Raw genomic sequence first — 6,000 nt, forward strand, 5'->3', positions numbered from 1 at the left:
AAAACCTTTTATTATCATCTCTTGATTATATTTACCTGAGCCCGATCTCGATTCAGCTGTGTACCTGAGATCAGCGCCTCTCTCCGCTCCATCCCTCCTCATTGGACTCAGTGAGGGCAGGGGAAGCCATTGGCTCCCGCTGCTGTCAATCAAATGTGATGATGAGGGAGCTGGGGGGCAGGGCCGAGCTGCACTGTGTGTGCCAATGAACACAGAGTGGCTCGGGATCGAGCCAACACATGTATCACCATCGGAAATGGCTTCCTATGATGGTACACAGAGAAGAGACTGAGGCCAGAGTGCCTACAGGGTGCCCCAGAAAAGAAGAATTGGGGCTGCTCTGTGCAAAACAATTACACAGAGCAGGTAAGTATAACATGATTCCAATGAATAAGTCGCTTCCAATGAATAAGTGCCGCTCAAAGCCAGAGAAAAGAAATCTTCACACCAATGCTCAGAAAAAGGGAGCAGGCATCTGTAAATCAATCCAGCAGTGTGAGTTCAATGACCGAGAAGACGTAATTCTGTGGTCAAGCCCCAGTGGGCAAAGAAAAATGCTTCAGGGAGCATGGCCGGAGCGATGGATGAGGCCAACACAGCAATTCAGGCCTAGTTTGAGTAGTGTCTTCTCTGTCATTGAAGTATAACAGGTTTGGTAAAAAGAAAAAAATAAAACCTTTATAATCACATTTAAGTGGTTCTACAGTCTCAAATTTATTACTTTCATGCATTCTTTGCATGAAGGTAGAAAAGTTTTCTGTGTGCAGTAGCCCCCCCAACCTCCCCTTAACACTTCAATGAGCCCCTTCTTGATGCAGCGATGTCCACGAGAGCCTCTGCTCTCTGGGGAATTTCACTCCTGATTGGCTGAGGCAGCAACCAATGGCTCCTGCTGCTGTCAATCACAGCCAGTGAGCCAATCAGGAGAGGGGTTGGGATCGAGATGCGTCTCTGTGTGTGAATGGGCACACAGAGCAACAGCTCAAGAGCGCGTCTGCTCAGGTGTCCCCATAGCAAGCTGTTTGCTATGGGGACAGCCGACAAGAGGGAGTGGCCTGGAGCACCAGCAGGGGCCCCGAGAAGAGGAGGATCCGGGCTAACCACATAAATGTGGTTATATACCCACAGAGGTGGTGCAGGCCATTGATTTGTACAGGGCCCAAATCTGTCCGTTCTAGCTGTTCGCACATATTCTGCATGAGGATGCCGATTCTTGCTGGCTGAGTAACTAGTCAGTAATGTGAATTAATTCTTAAGCTTTTCTAAAGGTCACATTTAAAAAATAAAAAAAATATATATAAAAAGCTACAATACCATATAACCAATGACATGTACGCTTGGGGGGAGGGAGGGGGTCTATATTTAAAAAAAAAAAAAAAATTTGCTGTTCCTCAGCATTTAATTGAAACATCCCCATGATGTGTCTAATATGTTTATTTCATGTGATTGTCAGCTCCATCTAGTGGCCATAATGTGGTATTTTCCTGATAGAGGTATTTTGTCTCACTTTGAATGTATTAATGTGCTCTGTTCCCCAGGAGACAGAGTACATGTAGTATTTTGTCCCATTTTCATATGTCTTGTCTATGGCTAGCTGTAAGGTCAGGTCAGGCAAGGCACCACCTACACCCCCACCCCCCCCATGGGTGTTCAAACACACAGCATACAAGGAGATGGTTGCTTTGATAGGCAGCAATTTTGTCCATCTCAGGTGCTGTCTATGGCTAGCTGTAAAGTCAAACAGGGCGCCCCCCATGGGCGTTTGAATACACAGCAAGCAAGGAGATGACTGCTTTGATAAGCAGCAATTTTGTCCATCTCCAAGCACTTTGCTTGGAACATTTTAATTGGCCAGTGCCCCTGCATTCTTTGTCAGGAGATCCTCTTGGACAGGTGCTTGGAGAAAGTGGCTGTGTGGTTGGATGGCTGTGGAGGGAGCAGAGCAACCCTTTCCAACCCCACAGCTAGCCTTAGACAGCACATAGGAAGATGGGACAATGCACTACACGTAAAAAAAAATTAGGAGATGCGCTTTACCAACATCAAAACATGCAACTGTGACAATCATGCTAAAACACTATATACACAGTATATAAATTCTAAATCCCAATACAAAAAAGTTATATGATACTATAAGTCTCTTTTAGAGCACCAGTGCATAGAAAGAAGTGTGTCTCTTTCTTATTTTGACCATTTCCTTCAACCAAAATTGAAGTGCGACCACCGTCTGTGTGCTTCCACCACTACAATCATAACACTCTGTGCACCGTGTCCTCTGTCCCTCTAGGACCCAACTCACCAGAAGATGTTGACCCCCTAAGGTAGGTCAAATGCACGTTTCCACAGCCCTGCTGTGCATGGCAATGTTTCAGATATAGCTCAATACCTCTTGCCCATATGTAGAAGGGCTTAAGCAGAAAACATCTCCATAGTATAGCATTGTTTATTAAAATGTTTAAATCGCAAGAAGAAAAAAAAAGAAAAAATCGCACTCACATGGTACGGTGCCCAACCTGGCACCCTGGAATCATCTGCCAGTATGTGTAATGGATCTCTGCTGCTCCAAACAGCATGGGAGCTGGTGTGCATTCCAAATTGCAGAAGTGGCCCCTGAACCGGAGGCTCCTTACTGTACACATTTCGTCACATTCGTGACACCTCCTGATGACGTCCTGGATGTGACGAAATGCGTAGGAGCAGGAACTTCCGGTTCACGGGCCACTTCCGCAATTGGGAACCCAGGCCGGCGTTCCAAATATATGTGGTTTAGTAGAATTGTCACAATGATATGTTTTGATGTTGGTAAAGTGCTGCTCTTAATTTTTTCACCTTCTTGCACTATATCTTTGCATAAACATAGGACAGGAGCTGCTTAAAAATAGAGAAGATATTTCGAGTTTTTTGCACAAGTGTTATAAATTATTAAAATGCACTACACATATCCTATCCCTTGGGGAACTAAAACACATTTAATAAAAATCGAAATGGGACTTTTCCCTTTCCTGCCCAGCCCTGGTGTCCTTTTACGTGGGTCTTCCCCAGGGGGCAGGACAGACCTGAAAACGTGACCACTATGATTGGCTGTCACAGTGGTCACATGATTGGGAGCTTGTCCTGCCAGCTCCTGATCATGACTGGGTTCATGAACAGCTTGCTTATTGTTGTGATCTATGATTAGCCCATAGAAATCACATGCTACCTGGCTACCTGTACAATGTGATTATCTGTAGCCGATCACAACCAAAAGCAAGCTGTTCATGAATGATTAACCCATGCACGACAGCTAAAATTATTGCTTATATAAGATCAGCAGTATAAAAAAAAAACAAAAAAAAACCCCCTGATCACTCCTCAGAGTAGTACAGTGTCATATGGTGACACTGAGCTACTCTAAAGACAGGATGAAAAACAAAATTGTAAAAAAAAGAAAAATTAAAAAATTGAATAACTTTAAAAAAAAATGTTTTTAAACACACTGTCATCAGTCGTATGATGATGCTGTACTGCACTGGTGACAGTATGTAAAAAAAAAAAAAAAAGTTAAAAATTTTTTTTTAATTTCTTAATTTAAAAAAAAAAAAAAATTAAAAAACTCGCCATGTCTCTTACTAAATACGGTCTACTTTCCAAAATGGATCATTTGGGGGGTATCTGTACTGTCCTGGCATTTTAGGGTCTCAAGAAATGATAGCCCATCAGTACATCAGGACTTATCAATTTCCAAGTATATGTCCCATAGTTTGAAGACGCTATACATTTAATGCAAACCAATCAATATACACTTAATGGGATTTTTTTTTTCTTAACCAAAAATATGTAGCAGAATACATTTTGGGCAAAATTTATGAAGACATTTTCTTTTTTTTTTTACTGAATATTTAATAACAGAAAGAAGATAATTGTTTTCAAAGTTTTTGGTCTTTTTTCGTTTATATAATAAAAAGAAAAAACAGTGGTGAGGAAATATCAGCAAGCTCTATTTGTTTGAAAAAATTGATTACAAAAATTTGTTTTGGCACAGTGTTGCATGACCGTGCAATTACCAGTTAACCACTTGCCTACCGTAAACTTATACCCCCTTCCTTACCAGGCCAGTTTTCAGCTTTCAGCGCTGTCGCAAATTGAATGTCAATTATGTGGTCATGCAACATTGTACCCATATGAAATTTTTATCATTTGATTCTCACAAATAGAACTTTCTTTTGGTGGTATTTATGCACCGCTGGGTGTTTTACTTTTTGCGCTATAAACAAAAAAATATTTGAAAAAAAAATTTTTCTTTGTTTCTATTATAAAATTTTGCAATAATTTTTCTCCTTCACTGATGTTTGTTGATGAGGCTGCACTGATGGGCACTGATGAGCTGGTACTGATAGGTGGCACTGCTGGCGCAACTGCTGGGCACTGGCTGGCGGCACTGCTGGGCTGCACTGCTGGGCACAGGTGGGTGGAACTGCTGGGCGGAACTGCTGGGCACAGGTGGGCGGAACTGGTGGGTGGCACTGCTGGGCACCGATCATCAGGGCACTGATCATCAATGCACTGATGATCGGTGCCGATCCCTGCTCTGACAACTGCTGGTTCTCGGCAGTACTTTCCTCAGGCTGTGACAGAGTGAGAAACGTGCAGCTGAGAATCGGCAATTGCATTTCTCAGTGATCAGCCTTGGACACAGCTGATCACATGGTAAAAGGCAGCCGTGACTGGCCTTTGCCACATCACGTGATCAGCTGTGTCTGTAGGACACAGCGATCATGGAGATTGCCAGGGGTGCGCATGAGAGCGCGTTCTGGAAGGACGTAATATGACGGCCTCCCAGAACTGGCTGGCTGCAGTGCAGCCATTATTCGGCCGCCTGCAGTCGGCAACTAGTTAAAGAAGCACAGTGCTGAATAGCAAAAAATTGCCTGGTCATGAAGGGGGTAAAACCTTCCAGAGCTAAAGTGGTTAAACTAGAAATCTCATCACCCCCATGTAATGCAGATGAAGAGAGCACAGGTTTATAGTCCAAAGCCGACCAGGGTGACCATGTTGCTCCTCCATAAAGTAAAATGAGCGATCGTTGTTACCCTGGGACAGGAGGCAGGTTAATGGCCAGATCTTAGGACTAGCTGGCTGCAATACATTTCTTTGTTATGGGTTTAGATGTTCTTCAAGACATGTGCATGGACCAACCATGTGGTGCACAATGGGAAAACATGTTCTCCTGATCATAGATGAGCTCTATTTCAGGCTTTTGTTCTATTTCAGATAAGAAGTAACTTGGGTGGCTTTTGGCTAGGATGGAGAACGGGGGAAATACAATCCAACCAGGACATTGCGCCCTTCCAGCTGAAGTTGCAATTGGGGGGGGGGGGGATCTGAAGAAACACGTGTTGAAACGCATTTCAGCTGTAGAGAAGAATATATTTATTAATAAAAAAAGTATCGCTCATATCTCACAGCTTAAAGAGCTCCGATCAGCCTCAGGATAATATATTATTAGCCAACAGAAAAAGTAATTATATGCTATAAAAATTAGCGGAAAAATCCATTATACAGTTGAAAACATTTAAATTAAAATATGTTGCGCTATTAATTTAAAAAAAAAAAATTCTTATTTTCCACGATTAAAATGAGAGAAATTGCTTCGATGAGAACGCTTCTAGTGATGTGTACGTTACGGACATAAAAGGATTAAATGGAAGTTTATCGTATTGATCTGATTCAATAAACCCCATCAAACCACCTGGAGATTAGGTACAAACTATTTATTTTTGTACTAATTATATGTGAAATGGAATCTGAAATACACAGGAGATTTATCCTATTGATCTCCCAGTTTAGCCACTTCAATACCGGGCACTTTCATCTCCTTCCTGACCAGGCCAATTTTCGGTGCTAAATGCTGTCGCACTTTAACAATTGCGCAGTCATGCAACACTGGACCCATATGAAATTTGTATCATTTTTTTTTATACAGGTAGAGCTTTCTTTTGGTGGTATTTAATCACCACTGGG

Source organism: Staurois parvus, unplaced genomic scaffold (genome assembly GCF_062004578.1).
Source record: "Staurois parvus isolate SC_StPar_1 unplaced genomic scaffold, SC_StPar_1.0 ptg000154l, whole genome shotgun sequence".
Lineage (NCBI taxonomy): Eukaryota > Metazoa > Chordata > Amphibia > Anura > Ranidae > Staurois > Staurois parvus.